The following is a 20,425-nucleotide window of genomic DNA, read 5'->3' on the forward strand; positions in this document are numbered from 1 at the left end:
TGGCATGTCCATAAAATGGAATATAAAATAGCAATTAAAAGCAATGAAATGTATCTAAATATATACACATTTTTTATACCTCAAATTTAGTTTTATTGGAAAAAGGTGTACAATTTCACTAATAATTATGTATAATTTGTGTAGATGTTAAAACCACAAGGTACAGTAACACACATTGTTTATACATAAACACATATGTATTAGAATTTAAAACATGGACTTAACAAACAAAATTCAAAATAAGTTTGTCCTGGGAAAGGGAGAAAGGGAATGGGACTAAGGAGAAAAAATAAAAGAGATGGCAATTTTATCTTAATGCTTTATTGTTTTAAAACATTTACATTTGGATATAAGTTATTCATATGGAATGATATGGATACTATAATATTTTAAATGATGTCACAATTTATTCATATGGCATAATGTAACTGTTAAACCATTGGAGATTTCTGCTTTCTCCTCAGTATAGTTATGTATTATATAAAGGTTTTTGCATTTATATGTTTCTTATCAATAATCTTTCATCTCTTATTCCACTTCCAGCACTCCCTCAATTGCATACACCACATATCACTACGACTTGAAAAATAATGCTGACCCCACTGGTGTGGTACTTTTGGCTAAGGCAAATCACTGACCTCAGTCTACTGTTGTCCATTATAAAATTCCTATGACTTTAGACTCTTATCAGAGCATCATGTGGTACACAACTAAAAAGCCCAACCCACCTCCTCCACCTTCTCTTTGCTTTCCTTCAAAGTCATTAAGGTTTCAGGCATTAAAGGCTATAAAGTCATATTATAGTGCTTTTCATCCTAGCCAAGGGAAAGACATGCAATCTCTCATCAGCGTATCTGTAGGAAACAAACATTGCTAAACTTAGCAAAGTACTAATTACAGCAATGTTAAACTGATGAGAATCAACTTCTAAAATTCCAAGTAAGAAATCACATGAAAATAGGATAAGAGTAAAAAGGGGTAAATGACAGCATTTGGGAAAATTGGCAAAAGTTATTATCCCACCAATTTTGAACATTTCTGATTTGCAGAATTTAAGATAGCAAAAGAATAGGGCCTATTTTATAATTGAGAAAAATTAAACAAGCTCTGTTCTAAAATAAATGAAATTTGCCATCCTTATTTAGCATCTCCTCTCTTCTTAACAATCCCTAAAGAAGTGCTAAGGGATTTGAATCAATTCTCTCCTTATCCTACAATATTCCCAATAAGTTACTAAAACCCCCATGAATAGGCCTTGTTCTAAGCTGTGCACCAGCCCAGCCTCCTCCTTCCTCATGGGAGCACCTAAATGTGAGGGCAAATAGCCCACACAGAGTGGAGCCAAGAAGAAAGATTCCAGGAGCACCATCTTAAAATTACAGAGTTGAGAAGGAAGAAAGTTTGCAAGTAGCCCAGCAAAGGAGCTCATCTTTTGCTTTTGGATTATTAAAAGAGAAAACAATGAAAAGCAACTCTTTTCTGGGCCATGTCACAGCTTCCATATCCAGTTACCTGCACACATCAGGCCCACTGTGGTCCAGCAAACCAAGTACACCTGCACAACATGTGCTAAGTACACCATGGTGCTAACAAGCTCTTTCAGCTGGACTTGTGCCAGGCATCGAGAGACATCTCTACTTTAGACCAGACCTCCTCAGAGTCTCATGAGGTCTGTGCTCAGCTTCCCCTGCAGTCCTGGGCACCGTGGTGCTCACAGCACAAAAGGATTTGGCAGAGTCACTCCAAGGGATGGGTTTCCGCAGGTTAAAAAATTTCATTCTTTTGAAATTCCAACTCAAAACCATTGATGCCTTTAATCAGGATGCTTGCTCCCTGGAATGTCCTTGAGGAGAAGCTGGGGACCTCCACTGGGGTATCGGACGTGCCAGTAGAGATAAGGAATTCCACAGTAGAAATAATTGTGTCTCAACACCAGGGAGGCTCCTTCAGAAACAGAAACATGAACTTGAGGCTGGGTCGCTGACTGGCCTCTGGCATCTCCTGCAAAATCAATGTTCTATTAGTGAAGGCAGAACAGACTTGGGTATGAAAAGTATTGCTACTAAGACTCAAATCAGAAAACAATTACTTCTGTGGAATAATGACCACAATAAACTTTTACTTACTCATGGCAAAAATTATCTTGAGTCCTGGGATGAGTAACAAGAGCATGGCTGAGGAGTGGAAATGCTGTAGGGTCCTTTCTGGGAGGTGTCCCTGAACAGACAGGAAAGTGTCTGTGGCAATCCAGCTCTTAGAATTAGGAGGTTTGAGGAACTTTAGGCTGGGCAAGTCCAGCCTAAAGTATCTTTATCTACTTCAAGCGGGATTATGGAGATTCAGTGGCTTTAGATCCTCAACAACAATAATAACATAATATTCAGAAAAAGAAAGTAAAATCTATTATCAATGCTCAAAATGTGACTGGAGTATTATAGCCAATCTGGGCACCACATCAAGGGATCATGGAGTGAATGAGCATCTATAGACAAGACTGATGAAGGCTTTGCAAAATATAACCTAAAAACAAGTTTTGAAGTAATTAAGGACAACATAAAATTAAATCTGCATTAAGTCTGGAATCTGGCAAGAGTATCCCCAGCAGGCCAGAGTTAAAAGAAACTTCTGCAGAGAATAAAAGACATAGGCGTATAAATGTGAAGTTATGAATTAACAAATGATCATGATTATTAAATCAGTATATAGATATTTCTTTCTACTTTCTAAGTGTTTTAGAATAGACAGAGGGAAATACCTGAAATCACGGAACCAAAATCCAGCTCTCTTGATTTCTTGATTTCTAATGATGGTAAAAACCTTATGACTAACCTTCAGTTGTATCCATTTTAGCCTCTATAATCTAGTTGCTCTGAACTTTGATAACCTTTATCTTGTGCCCTGTGATTGTAAAAACCTTGTGACTAACCTTCATTTGTACCCAGTTATCCAGTCATTCAACTTCAGAGTCCTGTAATCACTAAATACAGCCCCTCGTGTCTATTAATGAAGGGGTCTTGGACCCCTAAGCCACCCCAAGTACAAAGTTACCTTGATGACTGAGACTGGGGCTAACTGAAATGGACCCACCTGACACATACAGAAGCTTAGACTTTAACCTACAGGTCACCTAGACCTCATTCCACCATTGTCTTACACACGTTCTGGGACTAAGCATGTAACCGTTCAGCGCATGCTCAATAATCAGATCACCTCTAATTACATCATCTGGGGCCACTGTGCTCATTATCCTAAACCCTGCTCATCTTTTCTCTAAAAAACTACCCAAATTACTGCAGTTTGGGAAGCAAATTTTGGGCCGCTAGGCCATCTGCTCTCCTATCACATGCCTAGTAATAAACTTTCTGTCTTTGAAATCCTGGTGTCTCAGGAATTGGTTATTGAGCAGGCCGGGCACAAGAATCCGCAGCCTTTGTCAGGTCACTGGAGCAGTGTGATAAGGAAATCTATCACAACTAGGCAGCCAGTGGTTTGATTCAGTGGAAACACAAGTCTTGCAAAATGAGGGTACTATTGACTGTGGCTAAATAGGTAGATGTAATTCTAAAAGAATTCTTTCTCTCCACTTCCTTCAATTTGTAGACCCCTGGGCCTAAAAAATGCATTAAGGGATTGATTTCAGGGTAAATAAGAATAGAGAAAAAAGCTGCTTTCCCTCTGGCCAATAGGCTTTCTTCTAAAGTCAGACTGTCTTTGGGGCTATGATTTTTTCTAGCAGCATGAGACTAAATCGATCCTCAGCATCTTCAGTGCAGGCTTATTTTTGCCTGTAAATTGTCTTTCCTGAGACACCCATATGAAGTTGTCGGCTTCTAACTACATGTCCACTAATGGTGATTCAGACTGACATGCCTGCTCACTGCTTATCTTTCCAAAATCCCCAATGATAAAAGAATAGAAGTGTTACAGAGATGATGATTAAACCAGAAAGGTGAAAGCCACAGTCATAAGTTACTTGCATAACTATAAGAAGATTGCAGCATGAATCCCAATTAGTAACCCAGTGGCTTGTAGCACTGAAAAGTTTCTGGGCTGAGGAGGAGAAGGCATGCTGGAAGATGGTAGTGCTGAGAGCTTAGGAAATGAAGACTCATTGAAAGTTTGCATGCACAGTAAATGTTCTACCCCATCCTACCCACCAGATCTGTCACCATTTTGCTTCTTCTCTCAGGAGTGCATACCACAGTTAACCCAACATTGCCCCAGGAAAAAAGGAGGAGAAATAAAATTTCCAGGGTGGGTAATTGACAACCCCCAAATTATGCCCTTTTCAACTTGTCATTGGTGTGGGGGTGAGAGGCTTGGACCAAGGTAGAGAGGCAGCATCAAACTCTTGTTCACAAGCTCTAAATAGAAGGCTGCAAACTGACATGTTTGGGTAACTATATTCATTTCCTACTGCTCTTGTAAGGATTTATAACAAACTTGGAGGCTTAAAACAACACAAACATTCTTTTATGGTTCTATAAATTAGGAATCCAACACTATCTCATTGGGTTAAATCAAGGTGTCGGCAGGACTGCATTTCTTCCTGAATGCCCTAGAAATAAACCCAATGACTTGCCTTTTTCGATCACAAGAGGCTGTTCAAATTTCTTTGCTCATGTCTCCTCCTCCTCTTTTAAGCCAGCAACGTTTCATCTTTCTGATCATTCTTCTGCAGCTACAACTCCCTCTGATCGATGGCAGCAGGAGAGCCTCTCCAATTTAAATGACTCGGGTGACTCCACTGAGTCCACCTGGATAGTCCAAGATAGATTCCCCTGAAGTCTTTAACTTCATTATGCCTACCAAGCAACCTACAAAGCACCTTATTTTCTGTTCACTGCAGAGGAATTCCAGAATACTGCACATTCCTCTATTCTTATAATATGAAAGATTACAAGGCAACTAGTCATAAGTACAACACAAGAAGTATGTGTGAGAAATATCAATTAAAAATTGAAAAAAACATGATTCAAAATTCAGGAATAAAAACAATACTCAGAAATATCTGATTAATGTACCTTGAAAGCTTCATGACTATATTATACCCATAAAACAGAAATTGAGTGATGAAAATGAGTAATCAGAAACCAGAAAGAGCTCAAAGATACTAAAAATATTGTTGTTAAAACTTTTTAAAATTCAGTAGAAGATTTAAAAAACAAAATTGAGAAAGTCTTTCAGGACAGAGGGGAAAAAAAGACAAAGAATCAAAAAATATATTTAAAATAATACTACATAAAAATTAAATATTGGATATAAATTAAGCAAATAGTATGTGCCCTAGGGAAAAAAAGAGCTGGAAGAGAGGGAGAAATTTATAAAAGAAGTAATAGAAGAAATTTTCTGCAACTAAAGGACATTGCATCTTCAATTAAAATATACAGAGTGGCTCAAAACAACACAAATTTATTATTTATAGTTTGGAAGTCAGAAATTTGAAATGGCTTTTCAGGACTAAAATTAGGTGTCAGGGTTGCTGCATTTCTTTGGGGAGAATCAGTTCCTTGCCTTTTCCAGTTTCCCACATTCCTTGGTTTGTGACTTACATTATTACAGCCTCTGCTTCCTCAGTGACATCTCCTCCAACTCTGACCCTCCTCCCTCCCTCTTATAAGAGCCTTTGAGAGTGCACCAGGCCCACCGATATATTCTAAGATATCTCCCTGTATCAAGATCCTTAACTTGATCGCATCTGCACAATTGCTTTTGCCATATAAGTTAGCATATTTACAGGCTCCAGGACATATTTATGTGGACATATGTATGGACATATTTAGTGGGCCAATATTCAGCCAATATCAGGGAAGAAATGCCCTGCCCCATCCTGCGAAAAAAAAAGTGCATAGGGTCTTAATTTAGGTTACCACGGAAAGAGACCCTGAGAGAGGAGTTCAAGGGCAAACACTTTTGGGGGATATGAAGGAAACACCACTAAGATTCAGAAAATTGAGATGGGGAAGAAAAGACACAATAAAGAATGTGCTATCAAGCAGGTTACCACTTTCTTATTATTTCATGGGTGGGAGAAAGTTTGTGCTCATCACATGCCCAGTGAAGGGGTATGTTCAGCACAGAGCAATGCCTACAGAGAATGTTTAGTACTTGATTCTTATTCTTGATGGACATAATGCTATGTAATGATAGAAACCAGAAAACAGTAGAATAACTTCACAGGAGGTAAAATTAATCTAAAAAAAAATAAAATATCATTCAAGCATGAACAAAAAATAAATACATTTCCAGACATTAAAAAACTAAAAATTCAAAACTAATAGACCTTCTAGAAAGGGAAATTCTGAAGCATCTGCTGCAGATATATGGAAAACAATCTTCATGGAAACCCTAAGATACAAGAATGAATGGAACCAAAGAAATAACGAAATTTTCTTATAGGGTTTTAAATGAAACACAGAATTAAACACACAACAGGCACAGGTTTCAGTTTTCTATCTCTGCTAACCAAGTTATCACTTCTCCATTTGCTTTTCAACCCACTAACAATATACTGATATCTCTTGAACTGTCACCATATTTTCTGTTTACTGTATACTTGTATGTTTTTAGTTTCTTTATTAGCATGTTAATAGGATTTCACAAGGGATCCTAGATAACAAAGAATATTCAAACAAGTACATTCAACCAAAATTGAGACTTAAAAAAAATTCATCAGTAATCTTTAATAGAACAATGTCACTAAACACACTTCATGAATTTTGAAATTTCTTATCTTACCCTTTCTAATACAGAAATTTTAAAGGGCCCTTTAATGATGGCAGTTTCATAGCTTCCACGATTGCCTTCCCCTGTAGCCCCTGGATAGTGGGATACACTAAATTTTACTGGAGTCCTTCAAAAGAGGAAACATTTTGGAGAGAATTCAGAGCCAACAAAGCCATGGGACTGGACTTTGTTTGCAAGGAGGAGAGAGAGACAACTTTACTGATTGCTGGTTAAGGCTGCCAGACCCTGTTTCTCATTTCCACAATGGAACTGGGTTCAGGGCATCTTCACTTCTTGCTCTTCTGCTATGTCCTTAGAGTTGATCTGGGTCATCTTCACATCTGCCAGAGTACCTGGGTGTCAAACCACAGTAGTCTGTCCTGAAACCAGAATGAATCACGAGGTCCAATCCTCAGTGGCTAGGTCCTACTGGGGTACTTGAGGTTTGAGCTCAGCATCCCCTGCTGTCCGTCTCACTGTGTCATCACTCAAGAGCACAATAGTACACAGCCTCATCAACAGTTGGACAGAAGGTTTTACCCAAAGAAAGGAAGTTTTCTCTTCATGACACATGGCTTCAAAACCTTTGTTGCTTCCAATATCATTTTGCTTTGTCGTTCTCAAGAGGAGCTGCAAAATTTCACCAGTATATTGAACATACCAGAAAAGAGTAGGGTATGCTCTGGCAGCATACGAGCTTTCCACAACAAGGAAAGCCCCTTCCGAGAGGGTTACTGACTCTCCATTTGGGTCAGTGAGTCCCCACTGCTTCCCCCTGGGGGTGGGGGAAGCGGCATGTTGCCCTGGCTATGAACTGAACAATATTGTGGTTAATTATCATATTGGCACAAGTGATTAAAAGAATCCAAGTTTAAGGACATTTTATTCACCAAACTTAAAACCCATTCTTCAAGGAAATTGAACAAAACTCAGTGGAGATTTTACTGAAAAACTCATAGCTTTATTCAATTTAAGGTTCAATACAAAAAGCAGGGTTCTGTCACCTGTGACACATTTACAAAATACCTTTATTGTTTTTCTTTTATTCAAATTAATTATGTATGTAATTAGTTGATTAAAAACTTTGTCAACAAGAAGGGGGAAAAAAAATTTACCAAACATTAAGAATATCATAATCACTGGACCTGGTGAAAATTTCATCTTTAGAGCCTCTGGTGTCCTCAGTTCTTAACTGCTTAGTATGAAGAAATGTCTGAGTGAAAGGCTGAAAGTGAACCTAGAATTCTAGCAGGAAATGCTTTTGTTTTAGGAAGCTGTGCCCCCTTGCAGGCTGGGGAGTATACTAGAGGGAGTGCCTACTAGTTTACACTCAAAGGATAGTCTCCCCTCTTCACCTCTGGTCACATTTCAAAGCCACATTCAACTGTCAGGTGAGCCTTTTTGAATATGAAGTAGTGTACACAAATTCTTATTTTATTTCCAAGACGTTGCTCACATGAAATTCCTTATCAGAGAACCATGGGCTATAAAGGACCCACTTTTACCTTGATATAACTACAAACTTTATTTTCTGTGTTGTTGCTGTTTTTAATTAAAGAAGCCGTAGGTTTACAGAAAATGTATACATAAAATACAGAATTTCCATATACCGTCTCATTATTATTAATACCTAAATTTTCACCAGGTCCAGTGATTATGATATTCTTAATGTTTGGTAAGTTTTTTCCCCCTTCTCATTGACAAGGTTTTTAATCAATTTGTTACAATTCATGAAAGGATATCCTTATAATTATACTATTAATATAAAATTTTATATTCTCATTTTTTCTTTTTTAGGTGACCCTTGATACAATTGGAGTTTCATTTTGATGTTTTAGTAAGAGGAAGCCAAGAGAGCATCAATAACCTATATTAAATCATTGGCAATTGATTTTTAGATTGCAAGAACCCAATCTGCCTTTTTTACCACTATATCCTTCATGTGTTAGAACAGCACTTAATAAATATTTGTAAATAAGGAATGGATGAATGGTCTTTCATTAATTGCAGCTATTTAAAATACTATACATTTTCTCAGTTCTAAGGCAATGACTATTGTAAAAAAGCACACTCATAAGAAATAAGATTTAATTTACTCAGAGTTTGAAAGCCATGGTGTTATGACTCCTTTATAATGAGATACTTCTTCATTTTAAAAGCAACAAGTGGTATAATGATATGTATCTTAGATTGATGAAATATTATAATTAGAATTACTGACTTCCTGAGAATTACCTGAGATCAAGTTATTATCCCTTAGGATTTCCATGACTCCCAGATAATGTAATTGGCAAAAAGCTCTGAGTCTATGTTTGTAACACAGATCATGCCTCAAGGATGCTCCCTACTTAAATTTTTTTGCCAACATTATTAACTCATTGTTTTCATGGAGAAGATAAAGATATGCAGGAGATGATAATTTGCTTCAAAATACTGGAGAGTGGGTTCAGACCCTCCTCTGCCCCATCTTGTTGAATTAGTAGAGACACATCACCTGATGTCCAAAAGCATCAAACAGTAGGGGTTCTCAAAACCTAGCTGTGTTTCAGAATCAGTTAGTGAGAATGGTAAAAAGCTTCTGGGAGACTTCCTGGAAGATGGCGGCTTAGTAAGACGCGCGGATCTTAGTTTCTTCTCCAGGACACCTACTAGGGGAGTAGAAACGATACAGAAAGCGCCCAAAGCCACAACAGAGATAAAAAAGACAGCGTACCCCATCCTGGAACGGCTGGCTGGCTGAGAGAAGCAACTCGGGTGAGATCGCTGAGGCGCGCGGGCCTTACCGGGCGGGTTGGCAAGCGGCCGGAGTTACTCCCTTCCCCCTTCCCAGGCCGGCTGGGAGAATTGGAGAGGTGGTCCCCTGAAACCAAGGCGACTGGCGCCCACACCACGCGCAGCCCCCGGACCAACTGAGAGAATTGGATCGGAAACCCCCAGGCCGCGGAGAACGGTGACCCCGTGACTCCCGGGGAACGTGCACTCTCTCGGGCGGGCCACTGCCGCTGGCGCCCTCCCGCCACGCTTGTTGCCCAGGGCCGACTAGGAAATTCGGACGGGCTCTTTCCCTGGCTGCGGCGACCAGCAACCCTCCCTGCGTGGCTCAAGCCGCTTCGGCTAGCGAACCCCCAGGACGGCGAGAGTTTTCCAAAGTTTAAGGTCCCACAGCACCTTTTACTGGTGGGACCCGCAGACAAACGTGTGCCACGAGCGCCACCTACTGGGCAGGATAAGAAAAACAGAACCCAGAGATTTCACAGAAAAATATCACAACCTTTGCTGGGTCCAACACCAAGAGAAATCTGAATAAATGCCCAGACGCCAGCAGCAGAAGATAACTGTCCACGCTCAAAAGATTGAGAATATGGCTCAGTTAAAGGAACAAACCAATAGCTCAAATGAGACACAAGAGCTGAGACAACTAATGCTGAATATACGAACAGAAATGGAAAACCTCTTCAAAAATGAAATCGATAAATTGAGGGAGGACATGAAGAGGACATGGGCTGAACATAAAGAAGAAATAGAAAAACTGAAAAAACAAATCGCAGAACTTATGGAAGTGAAGGATAAAGTAGCAAACATAGAAAAAATAATGGATAGCTACAATGATAGATTTAAAGAGACAGAAGATAGAATTAGTGATTTGGAGGATGGAACATCTGAATTCCAAAAAGAAACAGAAACTATAGGGAAAAGAATGGAAAAATTTGAACAGGGTATCAGGGAACTCAAGGACAATATGAACCGCACAAATATACGTGTTGTGGGTGTCCCAGAAGGAGAAGAGAAGGGAAAAGGAGGAGAAAAACTAATGGAAGAAATTATCACTGAAAATTTCCCAACTCTTATGAAAGACCTAAAATTACAGATCCAAGAAGTGCAGCGCACCCCAAAGAGATTAGACCCAAATAGGCGTTCTCCAAGACACTTACTAGTTAGAATGTCAGAGGTCAAAGAGAAAGAGAAGATCTTGAAAGCAGCAAGAGAAAAACAATCCATTACATACAAGGGAAACCCAATAAGACTTTGTGTAGATTTCTCAGCAGAAACCATGGAAGCTAGAAGACAGTGGGATGATATATTTAAAATACTAAAAGAGAAAAACTGCCAACCAAGACTCCTATATCCAGCAAAATTATCCTTCAAAAATGAGGGAGAAATTAAAACATTCTCAGACAAAAAGTCACTGAAAGAATTTGTGACCAAGAGACCAGCTCTGCAAGAAATACTAAAGGGAGCACTAGAGTCAGATACAAAAAGACAGAAGAGAGAGATATGGAAAAGAGTGTAGAAAGAAGGAAAATCAGATATGATATATATAATACAAAAGGCAAAATGTTAGAGGAAAATATTATCCAAACAGTAATAACACTAAATGTCAATGGACTGAATTCCCCAATCAAAAGACATAGATTGGCAGAATGGATTAAAAAACAGGATCCTTCTATATGCTGTCTACAGGAAACACATCTTAGACCCAAAGATAAACATAGGTTGAAAGTGAAAGGTTGGGAAAAGATATTTCATGCAAATAACAACCAGAAAAGAGCAGGAGTGGCTATACTAATATCCAACAAATTAGACTTCAAATGTAAAACAGTTAAAAGAGACAAAGAAGGACACTATATACTAATAAAAGGAACAATTAAACAAGAAGACATAACAATCATAAATATTTACGCACCGAATCAGAATGCCCCAAAATACGTGAGGAATATACTGCAAACACTGAAAAGGGAAATAGACTCATATACCATAATAGTTGGAGATTTCAACTCACCACTCTCATCAATGGACAGAACATCTAGACAGAGGATCAACAAAGAAATAGAGAATCTGAATATTACTATAAATGAACTAGACTTAATAGACATTTATAGGACATTACATCCCACAACAGCAGGATACACCTTTTTCTCAAGTGCTCATGGATCATTCTCAAAGATAGACCATATGCTGGGTCACAAAGCAAGTCTCAACAAATTTAAAAAGATTGAAATCTTACACAACACTTTCTCGGACCATAAAGGAATGATGTTGGAAATCAATAATAGGCAGAGTGCCAGAAAATTCACAAATACGTGGAGGCTCAACAACACACTCCTAAACAACGACTGGGTCAAAGAAGAAATTGCAAGAGAAATTAGCAAATACCTCGAGGCGAATGAAAATGAAAACACAACATATCAAAACTTATGGGACGCAGCAAAGGCAGTGCTAAGAGGGAAATTTATTGCTCTAAATGCCTATATCAGAAAAGAAGAAAAGGCAAAAATTCAGGAATTAACTATCCATTTGGAAGAACTGGAGAAAGAACAGCAAGCTAACCCCAAAGCAAGCAAAAGGAAAGAAATAACAAAGATTAGAGCACAAATAAATGAAATTGAAAACATGAAAACAATAGAGAAAATCAATAAGGCCAGAAGTTGGTTCTATGAGAAAATCAATAAGATTGATGGGCCCTTAGCAAGATTGACAAAAAGAAGAAGAGAGAGGATGCAAATAAATAAGATCAGAAATGGAAGAGGAGACATAACCACTGACCTCACAGAAATAAAGGAGGTAATAACAGGATACTATGAACAACTTTACGCTAATAAATACAACAATTTAGAGGAAATGGACGGGTTCCTGGAAAGACATGAACAACCAACTTTGACTCAAGAAGACATAGATGACCTCAACAAACCAATCACAAGTAAAGAAATTGAATTAGTCATTCAAAAGCTTCCTAAAAAGAAAAGTCCAGGACCAGATGGCTTCACATGTGAATTCTACCAAACGTTCCAGAAAGAATTAGTACCAATTCTCTTCAAACTCTTCAAAAAAATCGAAGTGGAGGGAAAACTACCTAATTCATTCTATGAAGCCAACATCACCCTCATACCAAAACCAGGCAAAGATATTACAAAAAAAGAAAACTACAGACCAATCTCTCTAATGAATACAGATGCAAAAATCCTCAATAAAATTCTAGCAAATCGTATCCAACAACACATTAAAAGAATTATACATCATGACCAAGTAGGATTCATCCCAGGTATGCAAGGATGGTTCAACATAAGAAAATCAATTAATGTAATACACCATATCAACAAATCAAAGCAGAAAAATCACATGATCATCTCAATTGATGCAGAGAAGGCATTCGACAAGATTCAACATCCTTTCCTGTTGAAAACACTTCAAAAGATAGGAATACAAGGGAACTTCCTTAAAATGATAGAGGGAATATATGAAAAACCCACAGCTAATATCATCCTCAATGGGGAAAAATTGAAAACTTTCCCCCTAAGATCAGGAACAAGACAAGGATGTCCACTATCACCACTATTATTCAACATTGTGTTGGAGGTTCTAGCCAGAGCAATTAGACAAGAAAAAGAAATACAAGGCATCAAAATTGGAAAGGAAGAAGTAAAACTATCACTGTTTGCAGACGATATGATACTATACGTCGAAAACCCGGAAAAATCCACAACAAAACGACTAGAGCTAATAAATGAGTACAGCAAAGTAGCAGGTTACAAGATCAACATTCAAAAATCTGTAGCATTTCTATACACTAGTAATGAACAAGCTGAGGGGGAAATCAAGAAACGAATCCCATTTACAATTGCAACTAAAAGAATAAAATACCTAGGAATAAATTTAACTAAAGAGACAAAAAACCTATATAAAGAAAACTACAAAAAACTGCTAAAAGAAATCACAGAAGACCTAAATAGATGGAAGGGCATACCATGTTCATGGATTGGAAGACTAAATATAGTCAAGATGTCAATCCTACCTAAATTGATTTACAGATTCAATGCAATACCAATCAAAATCCCAACAACTTATTTTTCAGAAATAGAAAAACCAATAAGCAAATTTATCTGGAAGGCCAGGGTGCCCCGAATTGCTAAAAACATCTTGAGGAAAAAAAACGAAGCTGGAGGTCTCTCGCTGCCTGACTTTAAGGCATATTATGAAGCCACAGTGGTCAAAACAGCATGGTATTGGCATAAAGATAGATATATCGACCAATGGAATCGAATAGAGTGCTCAGATATAGACCCTCTCATCTATGGACATTTGATCTTTGATAAGGCAGTCAAGCCAACTCACCTGGGACAGAGCAGTCTCTTCAATAAATGGTGCCTAGAGAACTGGATATCCATATGCAAAAGAATGAAAGAAGACCCATCTCTCACACCCTATACAAAAGTTAACTCAAAATGGATCAAAGATCTAAACATTAGGTCTAAGACCATAAAACAGTTAGAGGAAAATGTTGGGAGATATCTTATGGATCTTACAATTGGAGGCGGTTTTATGGACCTTAAACCTAAAGCAAGAGCACTGAAGAAAGAAATAAATAAATGGGAACTCCTCAAAATTAAACACTTTTGTGCATCAAAGAACTTCATCAAGAAAATAGAAAGACAGCCTTCACAATGGGAGACAATATTTGGAAATGATATATCAGATAAAGGTCTAGTATCCAGAATTTATAAAGAGATTGTTCATCTCAACAACAAAAAGACAGCCAACCCAATTACAAAATGGGAAAAAGACTTGAACAGACACCTCTCAGAAGAGGAAATACGGATGGCCAAGAGGCACATGAAGAGATGCTCAATGTCCCTGGCCATTAGAGAAATGCAAATCAAAACCACAATGAGATATCATCTCACACCCACCAGAATGGCCATTATCAACAAAACAGAAAATGACAAGTGCTGGAGAGGATGCGGAGAAAGAGGCACACTTATCCACTGTTGGTGGGAATGTCAAAGGGTGCAACCACTGTGGAAGGCAGTTTGGCGGTTCCTCAAAAAGCTGAATATAGAATTGCCATACGACCCAGCAATACCATTGCTAGGTATCTACTCAAAGGACTTAAGGGCAAAGACACAAACGGACATTTGCACACCAATGTTTATAGCAGCATTATTTACAATTGCAAAAAGATGGAAACAGCCAAAATCTCCATCAACAGAAGAGTGGCTAAACAAACTGTGGTATATACATACGATGGAATATTATGCAGCTTTAAGACAAGATAAACTTATGAACCATGTAATAACATGGATGGACCTAGAGAATATTATGCTGAGTGAATCCAGCCAAAAACTAAAGGACAAATACTGTATGGTCCCACTGATGTGAACGGACATTCGACAATAAACTTGAAATATGTCATTGGTAACAGAGTTCAGCAGGAGTTAGAAACAGGGTAAGACAATGGGTAATTGAAGCTGAAGGGATACAGACTGTGCAACAGGACTAGATACAAAAACTCAAAAATGGACAGCACAATAATACCTAATTGTAAAGTAATCATGTTAAAACACTGAATGAAGCTGCATCTGAGCTATAGGTTTTTGTTTTGTTTTGTTTTGTTTTGTTTTGATTTTACTATTATTACTTTTATTTTTTTCTCTATATTAACATTCTATATCTTTTTCGGTTATGTTGCTAGTTCTTCTAAACCAATGCAAATGTACTAAGAAATGATGATCTTGCATCTATGTGATGATGTTAAGAATTAATGATTGCATGTGTAGAATGGTATGATCTCTAAATGTTGGGTTAATTTCTTTTTTTCCGTTAATTAAAAAAAAAAAAAAAGAGAAGGGATAATTGGAGATGAAGGGATACAGACTGTACAACGGGACTGGATATAAAAACTCAGAAATGGACAGCACAGTACTACCCAATTGTAATGCAATTATGTTAAAACACTGAATGAAGCTGCATGTGAGGTATAGGTTTTTTGTTTTTGTTTTTTTTGTTTTTTTTTCTTTCTATTATTGTTTTAATTCTTATTCTGTTGTCTTTTTATTTCTTTTTCTAAATCGATGCAAATGTACTAAGAAATGATGAATATGCAACTATGTGATGTTATTAAGAATTACTGATTGTACATGTAGATTGGAATGATTTCTAATTGTTTTGTTAATTCTTTTTTTAATTAATAAAAAAAAAAATTAAAAAAAAAAAAAAAAAAAAAAGAAGCTTCTGGGATCCCACCTTATTCTCACTGAGCCAGAAGCCCCATGATTGAGGCTTGAGAAAGTCGTGTGTCCTCCTTTTCTGGGTCTGTTGGGCCTATGTTTCTGACCTACTCGGCTTATCTCAGCACAATTGTAAAATGAGCAGACTCTATTTTATAATGGCTTTTTTCTATTCAAGTGAACACAGATGAACAAGGGTGCTATAAGAAAAAAAAACTGAGGAAGGAGGTGCTGAAGTTATTAACAGAGCAGAAAATGTTGCCATGAAGCAAATAAAAATTGTGAAAAAATATTTTGCCTTGAAACAAAAGGCAGAAAAGTTATGCAATGGGAAACCAATAGACACTTATTGGGGGAAAGAGGGGTTCTGGAGGTAAAGGAAGCCAGATAAAAATATAATTCAAGACATCTTTCCTGAAACATAAGAAGTAATTCTTGAATCTATATATTGAATGTCTGCATTAGATTCCAGGGCCAACTGTGATATAGGACAGATAGCATAGTAAAGTTATTGGACTTCAAGACAAACTGAGAAAGAAAGGAAGGAAGGGAGGGAGGGAGAGAGAGAGGAAGGAAGGAAGAAGGAAGAAAGAGAGAGAAAGATAGGGAGAGAGAAATGTAGAAGGGAGGGAAGGAAATAAAGGAGGGGAGAACAGAAGGAAGGAACTCTAAGGATACATTTTCTGGGCAGTGAGGTAAAAACAAAAAGACAAAGTCATTACCAAATAAAAGAAAACAAGAAATAGGCTGGCCTCATATTTTGCCACAACAACATTTGTCCCCAAACACAAAGGAGAAGTAACTCTAAAACACTTAAGGAGGAAAAAAACACCACTAAGGATTTTTTATGTCTGGCCATATAGTTCTTCAAGTAAAAAGCCACGCATCATCAACAATCTTGAATATTCAAGAACTCAAGATCTGTTCTTCCAGTGAGTTTTTCTTAAAATGGCTTTTGAGAATGAACTTTAGTTAACAAATAGTTAACTTTTCAAGAAAAGAATTGGCAGTGAGTTTGGTATTAAGATGTAAACAAATAGAATGACAGAGTAAAAATGTAAATGCTATTTGCCTATAAAGTTGAAATTATTCAAGTGATACAAATTGAGAGGTGTGCTTGTTTGAAAGTGTTGTGTACCCCAGAAAAGCCATGTCCTTTAATCCTGATTCAATATCATACAGCAGAAACTTTGATTAAATTGTTTCCATGGAGAGATGACACACCCAATTGTGGATTGTGACCTTTTGGTTAGATGGAAATGTGACTCCACCCATTCAAGGTGAGTCTTGGATTACTTTACTGGGGTCCTTTAAAAGGGAAACCTTTTGGAGCTGCTTCAGAGGTAACAGAGGTGCAGAACATTGGAGATGCTTGGGATGCCTAAACATGGACATCTGGAGATGCAGAGCCGAGCAGGCATCACCATGTGCCTTCCCACAAGATGCTAAGCAAGCCAGAACCCAGAGTCGTGTCCCAGAGGAGCTAAGTGGAGGCCCACAGATGCTTGGAGAGGAAACCACTGGCATCAGAAGCTGGAAGCAACAGTACCTGGAACAAGGGTCAGCAGATGCCAGACACGTGCCTTCCCAGATCTGCATTTCTTGAGTCAAGGTATCTTTCTCTGGATACTGTAGTTTGGACATTTTTGTGGCCTTAGAGCTATAAACTTCCCTGCTATTTTACAGCTAATAAATTCCCTTTTTAAAAGCCATCCCATTTCTGATGTATTGCATTCAGACAGCATTCACAAACCAAAACAGGAGGGGCAGGGGAAAGAAGAATAGCATAAGAGGAAGTATTCTTGCTGTCTTAGTTCTAAGAGCTGAGAGTCAAAGGAAGTCATTAAAAGATTTTTAAAAAGTTTTTACTAAAATCAGGTAGTTAAAGAAGGCAGAGGAAGGAAAAGTAAGAGTAAATGTCAATTTGACCAACCTCTTAGCAGGAAACTAAAAGATACTTTTAAAACAGTATATGACTAAAAATATTGCACAAAACTGTAATAAAGGTAACCACTAGTACAAAATTTTAAAACTTTCTTTAAAAAAAAAATACAAGTGCACAAAAAGCAAAAGATAAATCACACAGCAAAAAGTTTTTGTAAAAAGTGTAAACACACAAAAAACAAACTATGATAGACATATTATCATGTAGTAATACTTTTCCATATCAACAAATGTACATAGATTAAACCTACCTTTTAAATGAAAAATAAATTTCAGATTGAATCACAAAGTAAAACTCAATTCCATGCTGCCTACAAGACTCATCTCAAACAAAATGATTCAGAAAAACAGAAAACAAAGAAAATGAGTGAAGGAATGTCACAAAAATCCATATAAGAAAGTATTGTTTTGAATTTGATGAAATTCAAGCTAGAAAGCATTAAATGAGACCCAGAAGAGCACTTTATAATATTAAACTGTGAGATTCACAATAAAATATAACTTTTATACATATCTTTTCATGAAGGGAAACTGATGAAAGATAAGAGTAAAAATAAATACATGGGCAGTGAAACGGTAGCTCAGTGACAAGAATTCTTGCCTGCCATGCTGGAGAAACTGGGTTTGATTCCCATTGCCTGTCCATGCAAAAAAATAATAAAATAAATAAATAAATAAATAAATACATGATACAACCCTGAATGGAGGAAGTTGTGGATGCTCACTAGGGTGACAAGGTAGTAACAGTGAAGATGTGATAGTTGAAGGCGACCAGGACTTGTGTGGGGATAGTACAAGGAGAGCTATGTCTTGAATCAAGAAGGAAATTATGCCACCAGTGATGGAACCAAGGAGTAATTTTTAAAACACGTTTAAAGGCTCTGATGACTGAAGGAAAAGAGCCACTTCCCACCATTTACATAGATTCACAAAAAAGAAAATGAGGTATTATTTCTAAATCACATATGAAGAACATTTTTTTAAATGTGGCATTTATAGATGACAAAGTAAATATCAGGAAAAGAAAGAGGCAGAATACAATTTTTGAAGAGAAAATAACCTGAAATAATCAAAGAAGATTACCATTAAAAATGATTCAAATCTTCCAGAGCCAAAATGTGTGAAGATTCGTGCATTAGAGGCCCACAGCTGTCAAAGGGTGAAGGTGTTTGGTTGGGTCCATAGACTGTGAAGGCAAGGAAAGGATGTGATGTTTTTGGTGTTGTGGGATGGTATGGGTTGTTGACAATGTGTCTTGTCAGATGTGAACTGTGTCCGTGTTACAACAGAAGGTCACCAAGAGCAGTGTCCCTATTTGTGGAATGAAATTCTCATGCCAAAAGGCAAGCAGGTTCCAGGAGGCCATGGGCTGCACTGTGACTTCTGAAAACTAATCGGGCTGGCTCCTGCTGGAGAAGTTTATAACCTGATCAACAAATAGTCTTTGACATCCCAGCTTAACAGTAGACACATGATAACCCAAGAAGAAAACATGTCCAAAATATTGAAAGCACTGTCCTTGGTCACCAGGTGCTTTAGAGACCACTTCTTTGATAGGGTATACTGTGAAGTCACTCTTCCAACATTAGTAAAATCAAAAGTGGAAAGTGGTGCTATACTCTTCAAGTTTGACAATTTGGGGGAAGTGGTCAAGAGGTTAGTCAATGAATTTTTATTCGGTCTTCTCTATTGTACCTGTAGACTTGCATCCCGGCTCTGGGCAATGTGTTCTGTATTGCCCAATCCTACAGGAAAGGACAATCTAGGACACCTAGGCACCTGGCAGAATGCACTCATGCTGAAGCGAAGTGCCCTTTCCTGACTTTTGGGGACCTTCTGAACCAATTGGAGGACAGTGTATGGCATGGTTGATAGAGTCTTGAAATCACCTGCAGCAAGAATAATATATGACCTCAACCTGAATTTCTATTCCCCAAACATCCTTTCAAATGGATGAACTATTCAGATGCCATTGTGTAGCTAAAAGAACACAATATAAAGAAAGAAAATAGAATTTTCTCTACATTTGGAGAATACATTCCAGAAACTCTTGAGAGATTGATGACAGATACCATTAATGAACCAATCTTGCTGTGTCGATTTCCTGTAGAGATCAAGTCCTTCTATCTGCAGCAATGGACTGAGATTCTCACCTTACTGAATCTGTCAATGTATTGGTTCCTAATGTTGGTGAGATTGTTGGAAACTCAGTGTATATTTGAGATAGTGAAGAAATGCTGGCAGGCTATGAAAGGGACCCTACTGACCCCACGCTCTATTACTAGGATACACATCAGGGAAAGTATGGAACATGTTCTCATGGAGGATATGGCTTGGGCTTGGAAGAATTCTTAACTTAGATTCTGAATAGATAACACATCTGAGCTGTATGTTTATACTCTTACTTTGTCCAGTGCTGTAAGCTATAACCAATCCCTCTTGAAGCAATTGGAAAGAATACAGTTCATGAAAGAAACAGATTGCCTCTTAAAATAAAAACACCTAACATCTTCCCCTTTTTTGTACCATTTGAGTATAACTTTCTGTTTTCTCTTCCTACTACTGTAAAAAGCAGTTCAAATTACTTAACCATCAGGTAACATTGATGTTGTCATTTTAAAAAAACAAAATCCATTACAAAGTTTGGGGAAAATATGTGGCATGTAACTATATGGTTATGGATGCATTTCAGCAGTTTGATATGCAAATATACCATGCATTTAATTAAAGAATTTTTAATTATGTTCTAAAGC

General features: G+C 37.6%; 1 pseudogene; it reads left to right on the plus strand.

Annotated features, from left to right (window-relative positions):
- Positions 1–18,882: 18,882 nt before the first annotated feature.
- LOC143656479 (asparagine--tRNA ligase, cytoplasmic pseudogene) lies at positions 18,883–20,101 on the plus strand (annotated as a pseudogene).
- Positions 20,102–20,425: the final 324 nt, after the last annotated feature.

The sequence above is a fragment of the Tamandua tetradactyla genome, chromosome 14, assembly GCF_023851605.1.
Source record: "Tamandua tetradactyla isolate mTamTet1 chromosome 14, mTamTet1.pri, whole genome shotgun sequence".
Classification (NCBI taxonomy): Eukaryota; Metazoa; Chordata; class Mammalia; order Pilosa; family Myrmecophagidae; genus Tamandua; species Tamandua tetradactyla.